The following is a 15,503-nucleotide window of genomic DNA, read 5'->3' on the forward strand; positions in this document are numbered from 1 at the left end:
GTGTTAAATGTCATTGTTCTAAATCATTGTAATAATGTTTAAATCACTGACAGGATTGATTAAAACCTTGGTAACTGTTTTTAATGATGTGATTTAGAGTTAGCAAAGAGTTAGATGTTATAACTTCTTAAAAAGGGAAATATATTCATAATTTGCATAATTAGTTTGCCGAAAGACACATGATGTGGAAAGATCATTTACCTGCGCATCAAGCAACCCTGAATTTGAGCTTTGGCTCTTCCATTAATTTCTTGTGTGACTTTGAGGAAACCATTTTACCTTTCCAAGACTGGTAGGCAATTTGAACAAGACAATATCTCAGTATCCTTCAAGCTCTAACGGTCTTTTCACAAATTACTTAAATACCATGGTTAAACTCCAACCACCAACACCACCCCCAAATAAAATTAAATTACTGTGATTTTCAAGACATCACACTGTAAACACTCATAGGCCTTAAACAGTAGTGTGGTTAAGAATTAAGGCCATCTACCCACTATAAATTACCAAGCAGGTCATACAGAAACTCTTCTTAGATTTCAAATAGCATATCATTTGTGCTTAGATGGTATTAATGATTGTGTAATGAAATACTAACTACCCAAGGAAATGGGCTTTTATTGCTCATATAAAACTAACTTCTTTTCAGGAGCCCAAAGCAATGCTACAACAAATAATAAAAAGTCTTTAATAAAAGCCACCGCATATGGAACTTTGCCTCATCTAACAAAGAAATTATAGTAAACTTATATTCGCCCTTAATTTGGCAGTAACTGAACAGCAGTGAGATCATAGAGCCAATATATTCTAATAAGATTACAAAGTCCTCAACTTCCAAGAAAGATTTTCTTATATAAAATCTTTATTAATTCCAAGGACTGAGAATAGTTTAACTAGTTCTAGCTCTAATCAAGACCAATTGAATAAAGTAATACAATAAAGAAAAAATCCATAAATCCATTTACTAAGTACCTACTATGTACCTGGTACTATATTAGGCACTTAGCATTCAAGAACAATGTATGCCAAGTAGAAACTTATGGTCTAGCTATGGGAAACAATAAATATAGCTATGGGAGGGACAGGTTTAACTGTAGTTCTATTCTAAAAAGTGTCTTAAAATCTGTATATCCAAAAATGTCCTAAAATGGTATTATCCAAAGAGAAAATGCAGAGGATGTGCTTCAAGGAGACTGGAGGATATTGCATGGATATTCTGACCTAGCCTAGCATGTAATTAGAAGAAGCCTTTTTCCCATAGATTGAAAAGCCAGGATTGTCTTAGTCTTCAAAGCAGTCTGACTCAGCACTAACTACTTTTTATAAGATTCAAAACTGAGGCAATGATTTTTTTTCACCATTCAATGTGGCAAAGGAACCACATTGGAAAAGCTGTAGGCATTTTTATCCCCCACCTGAGGCCCTGGGGCTCCTGATAAGCAAGCCCAGATCTTTTATCTTTTTGTTCATTCATTTCTATTCTCCCAGGTATCTGGGAGTTGAAGAAACCAGGCTAAGTATTGTAGACAGTCCAACAACCAGGTGCTGAGGAACAAAGATCCCAAGTCTCCAGCCTGAGAGAAATTCCATTTAAAATAACTGAAAACGGTATAAAATCCTTGAGAGTCTACATGGAGAGCACACCCAAAACTATAAGAACATAATTCAAAGACTCCAGTCTAACAGAAGCTGAACTTTGTGGGACTGATCCTATGTAGGAACTGAGTGAAATTGTAAACCTCTTCCCACTTTTTACCTAGAGACTGAGAGTATTGAGTGGATTATGTACTTAAGGTATTTGGGGGAAATGTTTGTATGTTTGTTTCTATTATATTTTTAAAGTAAATATTTCTTTGCAAAAGTTGTATGTTAAGCGGCTAAATGAAACTAGGTTCCTAAAATGGGGATGGGATGGGGATATGGTTAGTGAAGGCTCATGCTATTTATCAGAAAAGAGAAACACTAATCCCTTCAAGATCCCTTGGAGTCCAAATCAAAAGTACCTGGATCTGAGAAAGTGGGGCTAGAGTCAACCCTGTTATATGGGCATTTACAAAATAAATACAAAATAGATAAAAGGTGTATGGAGAGAGGAGACATACAGAGAAAGAAGATACCAGCAGCTGGGTTGATCAGTAATGCATTCATAGAAAAAGTGACATGAACTAAATTTTGAAGAAAACTAGGAATTCTGAGAGACAGGTAAGAAGGAAAGCCAATGCAATAGTTTTGAAGTGAAAGATGAAGTGCCATGGATGAGGAAAAGAAGGAAGATCAATTTGTCTGGACCACAGGATATTTGGGAATAAGTTGGAGCAAAGTTGTGAAGGGCTTCAAAAACCAAAAATCAATAAAATATCAAACTGGATACTAGGGGTAAAAGGAACTCTGTCATTTATTGAGTAGTGAGATGAGATGATCAATTTTGCACTTTAGGGGGAAAATCACTTTAACAAGCTGTATGAAGGATGATAGGAAGATAGGAGAAAAGCTTGAGGAGAAGAGAAAAATAATGGGCTATTTCAACAGTTTTGCCAAAAAAGTAATTAGGTTGATGGCTGTGTGAGTAGTTAAAGAACAAATAAAAAAGATGCTAAGGAAGAAGGTGGAGAGGAAGATATGGCAACAGATTGGATATGTGGAATGAATGCATGGTGTCACCAAACCTTGCAAATCTGAATGACTGGTATACTTGAGAGAAATAAGAAAATTTAGTACACAGGTGAGTTTGCAAGAAAATATAATGAGTTCAGTTTGGGATATTTTTCTATGGAACAATTACTTCAAAATGTCCAATAGGGAACTGTGATATGGTATTACAGCTTGGGAGAGAGTGTAAGATTGTAAATATAGATCTGAAGAATAAGGTTGATAATTAAACCCATATGAACTGATGCAGTCACCAAGAGAGTGTTTCAAAACAAAAGATTGTGAAAAATATAAATTTAGAGATTTTTTTTCTTATTTGAGTAAAGGGAAAATGAAGAGGGAAGAAAATAATGGAGTTATGAAAAAAAGGGGCAAGATAATGGAAGTTTATCCAAAAGCCTAATGTACCTAAACAGTTATGTGATGCAATAGTTACAGCACTGAACCTGAGGTCAAGAATACCTGAGTTCAAATCCAGCCTTCGTCACTGATGTGCATCAAGTTAACTTCTGTTAATCTTAGTTTCTTCCTAGAATTGTGACGATCAAACGAAATAATGTATGTAAAATGCTTAGCACAGTGCCTGGTACATCATTACTGTAAATGTTAATCTACCACTATTGTTATTATTAATATTAATTATTCCTCCTAGTGGTTTCCTGTGCTACTCTCTAGGGTGGTACAGAGTGGTGACTGATAATTAGTTACCTGGAATTATCTACAATGCTGAGAAATGTAAAAATAAAATAAAGAAACCTACCTGTGTGGTGTTTTGGGGTGTTGGTTGGAGCTTAGACACTTTTACTTAAAGAACTCATTATTTCATAGAATGTAAAAATTAATCTGAAGCTGAAATTTAATTCATATATTTCTTCCTCAGAGACAATCAGAAACTTCATTTATTCAATGTGCTTTACAACTGAACATTGAGATAGATTTTGCTGTTTGGTCTTCTATGCTTCTATAATGTATGATCATTTTCATCCTTAAAGGTGCCAATTAAAAGCTTACAGAACAGACTTGATTCTTTTTGGAATTTCAAAAGACGGGAAATAAAAGGACAACATTAAGGCTTTGAATGCAGCTGTGTCTGCAAAGCCTAATTCTCCTTGTTAAGCATTCAGTACTGTTGGCTTTTTAAAAGAGCATCCACAATTATACATGACAGAAGGCTGTATTAAAACACACTGAACTTGGCACTACTTACTATATTTGTCAGTATACACAGAGGGTTTTCTTTAACTAATGTAAAAAAAAATGCTCTTTACACCAACACCAACTCTGAGCTATCTTTGCCTCTCTTTGAATGTCTGCCCTAGAATATTGTTGGCAAATTTAAGGAAATCTCTAGATGCCAAAATGCTATGGGAATTTTTTATTTTGTTATTCTTCACAACATCTCCAAGAAATCAATTTACATGGCTATCTCCATTTTTTTCAGATAAAGAAAGAAGAAATAGAACTAAGAAAACTTGAGCCTAGAGGACACAAGGCAGAACTGGAAATGGAATACTTAATAATTAAGCTTTTATTTTATTTTGGCTCTTCAGAATATCTGTGATTTTAACAAGATACTCTCTCCACAGTGCACATTGGGGTCCCATCCAAGTCTCTATAAATGCTACTTCAGGGGTTGTTTTGGCCAAAAAGAGCTCATCATCTGCTTACCAACATTCTGGTGAGAAAACTGTCCAAACTTACCTCCTGTGATCCATTTGGAAACATATGTTTGAAACATGTCCAACCTGGAAGGATCTGTGAAAGTTTATGATCAAAAATCCAGAAGCACTTTCACCTAATCAATCAATCAGTCAGTGTTCACTAATTACCTGCTAGGTGCCAGACACTACGAGGTGCTGGATATATAAAGACAAAAATTAAACAATCCCCACCACTGAGAAAATTTCATTTTATCAGGGAAGACTCTATACAGTTAGGTTTTGATTAGTGCAAATATGAATCCTGTGAAGTGATCACATTATTTGAACTAGCCCTGCATATTTCCATTGGACTGGAACCAACCACCATAGTTTATGTAATTATAACTTCAAATGGTACAAATTCTAATACATGGAACTCCTTCATAGGATTCATTATTATCACTAATGGGGACCCAGCTGTACATATGTAATATATGTATGTGTATATGTGTATAAAACAAATGTAAGGTAATTTGGCTTGGGGAAGAATAGAGAGGCACTAATAGCTAGGGGAATCAATGATGGCCTCTGGTAGAAAGTGGTGCTTGAGCTAAGCTTTGAAGGAATTAGGAATTCTTGGAGGTAAGGAGGGAAAAAAAAGTACCTTTCAGGAATGGGGTATACCCTACAAAAAGGAATGAAGCTGGGAGAAAAAGAGTTCAAAACAAAACAACAAAAAGGACAGAATGGCTGGATTGTGGAATTTGTGAGGGCAACTGATAAAAGGCTGGAAAGCTAAGTTGGAACCAGATTGTGAAAAACTAAAGAGAAGAGTTGGTATTTAATTCTTGAAATTTGGGGGAGCCTTTAAGGGAGTAGTTTAGCCAGTCAGCAGCTGTAGAAATATCATTTTGGAAGCTGTGTGCAAGATAAACAGGGAAGAGACCTGAGAAAGGGATGATAGATGAAAAATGATGGGGACCTGAATTATGCTGGTGACTGAATAGAAAAGTGAAGGTGAGAGACCTTGTGGAGGTAGAATCAACAAGATTTGTCACAATGGGAAGCAGAATAAAATTTTAGTGGTAGTATAATCATGAGAGACAATACTATCCAACACTGTGCTATGAACTTTAGGAAGCAAAAAAGGTAAATATTAGACTTGAAACTGCTCACAAACAACTTGTCATCTAGTTGGTGAAAGACTGTATGTAAATATGAAAAATGAATGAGCAAGAGAACATTATATTATAATAATTGTCCAGGTAGGTGAGGTGCTGATATGTGTGCATATATATCAAAATCATAACACATGGGGGTTTGGGCAAGGCAATGACATTTAGGAAAGTATATTTTCTCCTCACTGACCGAATTCCATGCCCTCTATTACCACCATACATAGGCAAATGTGGTTAACTCAACTCACAGTGCTCTGTAAGCTTAAAGTACAAATTCCCTCATCTTTTTTTCTTGGAGGTAAAAGCCATTCATTTTTTAATTGACCACATCCAGAAACTTTTCTGCATCAGTGTCCAAGACAATTTAACATAGCTGTCACTTTGATAGATATATGTGTATAAATACAGATATGTATGTATAAATGTATGTAAGATATTACCTTTAGGGCTTTGGGGGAAGTTCTACACCATGATTATCAGTAAACTGTCAGCCAATTAGCTTTTTAAGAAAGAATATTTTACTACAATAGAACTGGAACAAACATTTCCCCCCATTAAACCCCTAACCTGTAATATTCTTAGATCAATAGAGAGCCTACAGGAAAGTTAGCTAAAAATTTAGGAAACATAATATGGTAAAGAAGTAACTCCCAATTCTTTGATCCTAAAAGTCTTTTTACTAAAGTCTTCAAGACATTCCTCTGATATATAGATAATGTAGCTTTGCTGTGATCTGTTCCTCAATCATCCCACCTCTTCATTACCCTTCTACAATCAATTCCTTCTCAGAGTTTTAGATAAATTACAATTTCCTCTCTGAGTGCTGATTTCTTTCTTGGGTTCTGAACTAGCTCCTTGGTTTTATGCAGGCCCCAAAGGGTATTTATAAGTTTCTTCAACCAATCTTAATATTCTTCTGGAGTCAACATCATTTCAGTTGACCAAAGATTTTTTCAAATTTAGCCTATGATTGATTAAAACATATTGTTACTTGGTTAAGATGTTATTAAGATGTTAGCATGTTATCGCTATTTCAAATGAGATAGCATGACTTGATTGATTTATTCAAATAATTTCTCACCCTTACATAAGGAATCTCAGAAAAAGATGATAAATACATAGACAAATAAATTTTTAAAAAGATAAACAAAAAAGAACGCATATACATATATACACATACATACATATGAGTGAATAAATAGGCAAATAAAAGCTGTATATTGAATCACAGAATCTCATATTTGGAAAATACCTTAAATGTGACCTATACATGTGCTTGTACAAGCGCAAATAGATTTCAAAATTGCATACTGATTAAAAAGTATCTTAGATATGATTACAAAAAAATAAAAAATAGGAGAGCATATAAGAAGATATATAATGCATATCATAGTTCAAATAGAGTTACAAAAGGGAGGTTAATGTAGTCAAGAGATGAGACTTGAGCTAGACATTGAAAAATGGGTAGGATAGGTAGAGAGGGATGGAAAAGACATTCCAAAAGTGAGAGAATAGCCCAAGCATATGGGAGGGAGTCAAGTAAGACCTTGAATTTAAAGAAATATCTTTTAAGAGTATTGTGGGAAATAGGGTTGGAAAGAAAAGATAGGGTTTTATGGACATTCTGAAAAACTAAGCAAAGGAGTTTAATCTGATATGAGTAATTGAGAAGTCAGAACAAATTCCTGAGTAGGACAGTAATATGCTGAAACCATTTTGAAATATCAGTCTAGCAGTGGTATATAGGACAGAATTAGAGGGAAAAATAATGGAAGTGACTAGATGCAAGAGAAACACTTAAGACATAATTGTAGAAGTCTTCCAGTGAATTGATGAGAGAATGTAGAAGAAAGAGTAATTATATAGTGAACAATTGTATCATGTCCATTGGTCACTAGGCTACAAACCCTAAAAAAGAACAATTCAAATAAACAAAGTACCCTTCACTTTTCTACGGTAGGTACTTTATGGATCTGAATCATACTGTGTCAAACTGAAAAGACTTTTGGGAATTTGTTGAGTATCCTCTAGAAAACACATACTTTTTGTAATTTCTGTATAATAAGGGAGTCAAACTTCTGCTACATTTTATCATTCTGAATCATAAAATTTCAGAGCTTGGAGGTGCTTAGAGAACAGGGAAGTGACCCTATGTTCAAAGGCTATGTCAACAAAACATAATCTGTAGGTCTTCCCAAGTAGAAAAGATTTTAAGTAGGGAAGTATTTCAGTGATCTACTATATGTCTAATTTCTGAAAATCAGTCTCAGTTCCAAGAAGCTCATCATCAAAATCATTCACTTTCCCAAATTTATCCCTCTCATCTCCCCTTTTTTTGTAAAAAAAAAAAAAAAAAAGAATTAAATAAGAAAGCAATTCAATGAAACCAACCATACCCTAACCAAATCTGAGAGTATAGATAATATTCCACACTCCTCAGTCTCCACCTCTGCAAAGAAAAGGAGAGAAATTTACCTTCTCAATACACTGCTATCATTCAATTTCATATTTCTCTTATTCTTTTTATTTTTGTCGTTATTCCCCATTCTGTATTTTATCTTACTCTGTATCAGTTTATATGGTTTCCCAACCATACTTATTCTTAAAGCCATGAACATCACAAAAATCAATCATTAAAATTTTCATTATGATCATTTTGTCCTTTACTGGTATTGTTTAGTCATTTCAGTTGTGCCGAAGCCTTCACTGCCCCATTTTTTTTGACAAACATACTGGAGTTTTAACAAATTAGGAAACTAAGGCAAAAAGGGTTAAGAGATTTGCCCAGGATTATATAGCTAGTAAGTATCTGAGGCCAGATATGAACATGTCTTCTTGACTCCAAGCCAAACACTTTATCTATTTCTCTATCTAGCTGCCCCTCATTTATACTTTAGAAATTAGCAAACACTATACTTTGGGATTAGATTTATTGTTTTCTTGATTGTCTAGACTTTAAAAAATAATGGAGATGACAGGAAAAGATAATGATAAATGTTGGAGAGGATGTGAGAAAACTGGGACACATGCATTGTTGGTGAAGTTATGAACTGATCCAACCATTCTGGAGAGCAATTTGGAACTATGCTCAAAGGGCTATAAAACTGTGTATATTCTTTGACCTAGCAATACACTTCTGAGTCTATATCCCAAGGAGATCATAAAAGAGAGAAAGGACCCACATGTGCAAAAATGTTTGTAGCAGCTCTTTTTCTGGTAGCAAAGAATTGGAAAATGAGTAGAAATCCATCAAATAGGGAATGACTGAATAAATTATAGTATATGAAAGTAGTGAACTATTATTGTTCTATAAAAATGATGAATGAACTGATTTTAGAAAAGTCTGGAAAGATATACATGAACTGATGCTGAGTGAAACAAGCAAAATCAGGAACACATTGTGCACAATTAGCAAATTGTGCTATGATCAGCTATGAAAGCCTTGGTTCTTCTCCAAGGTTCAGTGATACAAGGCAATCCCAATAAACTTCAGATAGAAGATGCCATCTCATCCAGAAAAAGAACTATGAAGATTGAACGTAAATCAACTTATGTTCACTTCTTTTTTCTGTTTTTTTCCCTCTCTAGTGTTTTTTTTCCCTTTTGTCCTGATTTTTCTCTCTCAGCATAATTCATAAAGAAATGTGTATTTTAAAAGTTAATATACATGTATAATCAGAAGAAAATTAAAAGTGACAAAATGTTAATAATTCAGATTAAATTTTAAAGTTTGTTGTGCAAATTTTGTTTCTCAGAGAGCCAATTGTTAAGCATTTATCAGTATATCCCTACATATACACCAGCAAAAAATCATGGGATTGGATTATAATTGAAGTATAAGGAGATTATAACCTGCTACTAGCCCATTTTCAGTGGTGCCACTTGGCAATCCCAGAAATGTCATTTTTTGAAACACCACCAAATGGTTCAGAATTTATCCAACACACTTAGCAGAAAAAGCCCAACCTTTAAAGGTCTTTTGTAAAGCTGGACCCAGTCTTTGCTGAGAAGACAAATAGTCTTTGACATAGTGGGACTTTAGTTTGACGCATAAATGCCAGCTAGCTCTTTTGCTTTCTGAAGTTCTATGATTTGTTGACTTAGGATAGACAACTGTAAATGGGGGAAGCAACAAGGATGATAGCAAGTGATTTGCAAACAACCCATGTAGGTTTTTAACAGGACAATCTTAGATAGCTTCTGAACTGCCTTGTGTCTCAATTTGTTGTTCTGTAAATCAGTAGAAAGACTCACATCTGCTCAACGGGGATACTGGGCAGCCTAATTAATGTTTGCAAAGTACTTTGAGGTCCTCTGATGAAAAGTGCCATATCCAAGCAACATATAATTAGAAACAGATTTGCCCCTGTGTTTCACTGGGAAAGAAACTCACATGAAAGTACTAATTTGTACTTCTATAGTATCTCTCATCCAGGGATCAAATTCCTGCTAAATGTACATCATTGTCCTGACTTTCAGTTTAAGAAACCTGGTTGCCTAATGGTTACAAACACACAAACAAAAAGCCAACTCTACCATATTATTTTTTCCTACAATATCCAAGATCCTTTTTCCAACATTAGCAAACTCGATGCTTGTCAGAATCCAATAGATTTACATAAAATAAAATAAAAGATAAAAACCTGAAGAGATCAAATAACTTCCAAATTCAATTTAGCCCCAAGACTTTTATTCCTATTCCAATTATTATTTCTTAAAATAAATTTAACTATAAAATAAAGTCACTAAAAATATCTTAGGGCCAGAGGAAAACATTATAATACCCAAATATGTTGTTACTCAAAGGTTCAGATTATTTTAAATTGGAATATATGTTATGCTCAAAGATAAAGATACTAGGGATGTTTTCTTTGAGCAGATATAGGACAATGACCCCATTGCTTTCTGAATATTCTAGGTTTGTTTTTAGCAAGAGCATTATATTGCCCCTCCTTTATCTGGTAATGAGCGGTTTTAAATGTGCTGCAGATTGTTCATATTTTCTTTGGAAACCAAAGCTAGGCTCTTGCACAATCAGTGGATAGCTGCTAAATTCCCCTGTCACTCATTCAAGACAGAATTCTCACATCTCATTCAGTCTGTTGGCCCCAAAAGCTGCACATGGGCACAGTGAAAACCAAATCATCTTCTTGAAAGTCTCTACATTCATAAAAGCAAATATCTCACTTAAATGCAAAATAGATCAGAGTGTTCTTGCATCAAAAAGAGGTTTGTAAATAGTCTAAGACTTTTTTAATATCTTGTTTGCATAACAGGAAAAAAGTTGCATAAGAACTGGTAGTTTAGCTTTGAAAACACTGTGGTTTATAGTCATGTAATGCTCCATTACAGAGTTTCTGACTATTAGTTTAATCTCTAGGTTTCCCTAAATAGTGCTTTGTATAAAAAAAAGTTACTAAAAAGAAAATGAAATGATTTAAAAAAAGCAGTTTATCATTTCATCATAGCATGGGGCACCATCTTAAAATCAAACAACAAAGAAATGTAAAATGCTTGAATTATTTACATTTTACTTTGCAGACATAAAGAGAAAATGTGGTATAGTGGAAGGAAAGCATGCCTCAGAGTCACAACAACTTAGTATCAGATTTCAATTTTGCCACATACTGGTTGCATGTCTTAACCTCCCATTGCTCTCAGGCAACTCTAAATTGCAGAGAAGAGGTTACTGTATTCATTGGTAAAAATAAGTTCCTTATGAAGAGTTTCTTACACAGATAACACAGGACTGTTCAATGTAAGATAAAAATATTTACTTTGTAACTTTCTCAATTTCATTTTAAATATAATCTTGATGTTTTCAATAAAGTAGATATCTTAATAAATTTTTCACACTTATGTCTTAAGAAAACTACAATAGTAAACAAATTATTTCCTTTGAATTAAAAAGAGAAAAAATGAGACTCAGAAAGGAAAATTTGCTATAAAAAATCACATTACTGGCATATGTGGGGTGTGAGTGGGGAGGCAGTGTTATAGAATGGAATATTGCTCCCTTGATAATCCATACAATGTGCTTTTACTATGATGAGGGTTTTTTAAAAAATCCATAAATTGAAATACAATTGTAAATTCTAATTTATTCTATCCAACTTCTTTTAATTCTGATTAAATATTGCAGTATTCCCTAAAGTTAACTTTTTAAAACCTAAAGTTAACTTTTTAAAGTTTCTTAATTCAACAGTTGGCAACTAAGAACACAGAAGAAAGCCAAGTATTCAGTGTCCCAAAAAGGGTACCATAATTTCACGCATATGCTATGCATCATGTGTGAAAAGTGCATCTTATAACAAAGATCATGCTTGGAATGCATGGGATGTGCAATATTTGACTTCCAGAAAATTTTTATATAAGAAAAATTACTCAAGATTAATTTTTGTTAGTCATTCTTAGGGAGGAAAGCAGAGCACTTAAAGTCTGGAGAAATAAATTTATGAGTATTCCAAAGCAATGGAAATATGGAAAAGTTATTACTGGTAAAGGCCAGGAGCTGTTTTAGCATTTTATATATATATATATGTATGTATGTATAAGTAGTTTTACTTGGAGGCACATAACAGAGAGGAAAAAATATTGGTTGGTTTCATATGAACAACCCACAGATTTGGATTTAATGGAATTTCATCCCTTTAAAACTGGGTTGAAGAATTGACTGAAGATTGGTTGATGGGACTGGAGTTATTTAGCCTAGAGAAGAGAAAATTCAAAGCAGAGAGAAAAGGAGAACTAGAGAGATATTATAACTATCTTCAAGTATTTGAAGAGCTATATCATGGAGGAGGATTAAGCTGTTTTCTGTTTTACCCCATAAGATAGATTCAAGAACAATAGGTGGAAAATGCAAAAAGACACTGTAAACTTGATGTAAAGAATACATTACTAATAATTAACACTGTTCAAAAGTGGTATGGACTACCTCAGGAAGTAGTGGACTTCTCCTCCCTGGAAGTCTTCAATCACCAGTTGCATGACCACATTTTTACCCTCACATGCTTTCTGACAGTACTTTTTTTTTTTTTTTCAGTTGTTCTGGACCAGTGATTTTTTTTTCTGTGTAGGTAACTCCCAAAGGGAAAACTTGCTCCATCAATTCAGATAATCATCTCTTCTGCAAATTATAGTCTTAGAGAATTGCCTAGAGGAACTGAGGGGTTAATTGATTTGCCCAAGGTCACTCAGTGTGCTTGTGTCAGTATTAGAGTTAACAAAATTAGCTCTCATAAAGAGATAATTGTTTCCCAAATGCATTCATCAGGTATAGTAGAAACATACCACATCCTGGTGAGTCTCCTCCATATTACAAACTTTCTCTCAGTATACTGCGTTTGAAAATACTAGTGACTTTGAAATCAGAATTTCTAATTTTGAATTCAAGCTTAACATTTTACTACATACTTGGACAAATCACTTAATTTCTGTGGAGTTAAATGTTCTCTATAAAATGAATGGAACTGGTATATAATCCCTAAAGTCTTTCCCAGGACATGATCTACAAAATCTTCTGAAACATCCTTACTTATAAGAAATTTTAATTCAAACATATACAAGTGGTGTTGAGTGGGGGAAATGGAATTTGAGTTTAGAAAGATCTAAAGAGAGTTTACAGCTTTTAAAATGAAACAAAGAATGTGCTATTTTCTTATTAATTTTTATGCTTTCCTTTACTTTTCTCACAATGCACTTAATAAAAGTAGGAGCTAAGGGTAAGAGGCAGATCTCTACCTTAGAAATCCTGCATTTAGCCTAATTCAGTATTCCTATTAGACTTGAAATGTGTGAACTATTTCAAGAAACAAAGAAAGTAATAAACCAGGGCTCCTCTTTCCATATTACTCCCCTATAGGAGATAAATGCAAATTATAGAACTTTTTCTAGTAGTGACCGACAATGTAGCTAATTAACAAAGATGAACATATGCCCCAACTTATATCCCAAAGAGATCTAAAAGGAGGAAAAGGGACCCACAAGTGCAAAAATGTTTGTGACACCCCTTTTTGTAGTGGCAAGAAATTGGAAACTGAGTAGATATTATACGACAATCAATTTTGATGGATGTGACTTTTTCCCAACAATGAGATAATTGAAGGCAGTTTCTATGATCTGGTGATGAAAAGAGTCATCTACACCCAGAGAGAGTACTGTGGAAACTGAGTGTGGATAATAACATAACATTTTCACTCTTTTTGTTATTCATTTGCATTTTGTTTTCTTATTCATTTTCTTTCCTTTTTGATCTGATCTTTCTTGTGCAACAAGATAATTAATTGTACAAATATGTTTATATATATTGGGTTTAATATATATTTCACATGTATAACATATATTGGATTCTTGCCTTCTAGGGGAGAGGGTGGGGGAAAAGAAGGGAAAATTTGGAACACAAGACTTTGCAAAGATCAATATTGAAAAATTATCCATGCATATGTTTTGAAAATAAAAAGTTTTAATAATTTTTAAAAAATAAAACTAAAAAATAAATAAAAAGCAGTTATTCACCTGAGAGCTCTCCATAATCCCTCTGGACACCTTTAAATAATAGCACAAAACAATTTTTGATTGTGAAAATCAAGGAAGAATAATAGAGGAAATATTTGGAAGAGAAATGAGAGCAATGCAAGAAAATCATGGGGGAAAAAACAATAGTGTGGTAAAGGACACACACACATACACACAAATATTGAAGAAAATAATGCCTTGAAAATATATTAGGCCAAACAGCAAAAGTAGTACAAAAAGTGAGAAGAATTCATTGTAAAACAGAATTGGTCAAATGGAAAAAGATTCACAAAAATTAACTTAAGAAAAAGGACTCCTTAAAAACTAGAATTGACCGAATGGAAAAGGAGGTACAAAAGCTCACCAAAGAAAATAATTCCTTAAAAATTAGAATTGAATAAACGGAAGCTAATGATTTTATGAGACATCAAAAAACAATAAAACAAAATCAAAAGAATGAAAAAATGGAAGACAATATAAAATACATAATGTATAGCTGACCTGGAAAATAGATCCAGGAGAGAAAGTTTAAAAAATTATTAGACTGTCTAAAAGCCATGATAAAAAAAATGAAAAATCATCTTTCAATAAACACCAAGAAAAATTTCCCCAATATTCTAGAACCATAAGGTAAAATAAAAATTGAAAGAATCTAATCATCTCCTGAAAGAGATCCCAAAATAAAAACTCCCAGGAATGTAATGGCCAAATTCCAAAGTTCAAATTCAAAGTTCAAAGTCAAGGAGAAAATATTACAAGCAACTAAAAAGAAACAATCCAAGTATCATGAAGCTAGAGTCAGAATAACACAAAATTTATCGATTTGCAAAATAAAGAAGCTGAAGTCTTAGAACATGGTAATCTAGAGGGCAAAGGAACCAGGATTTCAACCAAGAATCACATAGTCATTAAAATTGAGTAAAATTCTTCAGAAAAAAAGTGGATATTCAATGAAATAGAGGATTTTTAAGCACCCATAAGGAAAATCTTAGAGCTGAATGGAAAAATTTGACTTTCAAATACAAAATTTAAAAGAAGCATAAAAAGGTAAACAGGAAAGGAAAATCATAAGGAACTTTATAAGATTAAACTATTTACATTCCTACATGAGAAGATAATACTTGTAACTAACAAGAACTTTCTCATTATTAGGGCAATTAGAAGGAGTACATATAGAGAGGGCAGGCATGAATGTGAGTTGAATATGAATATGATATCTTAAAATGTAAAATTAAAGGGTGAGAAAGGAATTCACTCAGAGTAAGGGGAAAGGAAAGAATAAGAAAAAAAATAATCAATCACAAGAGGCAAGAACAAACCTTTAGAGTGGAAGGGATGAAATTAGATTAGAAAAAAGATTAGAGTGGTGGAGATGAAAGGGATTGAATAAATCTTATTTCCATTGGTAATTGTTATAGAAATCTATCTTACTCTACAGAAAGTAGAAGTAGAAGGGAAGAAGAGGTCAGTAAGGAAAGAGAGGGCAGATGAGGGGAGGTAATAGTCAAAAGCAAAACAC

This window comes from Sarcophilus harrisii, chromosome 2, assembly GCF_902635505.1.
Source record: "Sarcophilus harrisii chromosome 2, mSarHar1.11, whole genome shotgun sequence".
NCBI lineage: Eukaryota > Metazoa > Chordata > Mammalia > Dasyuromorphia > Dasyuridae > Sarcophilus > Sarcophilus harrisii.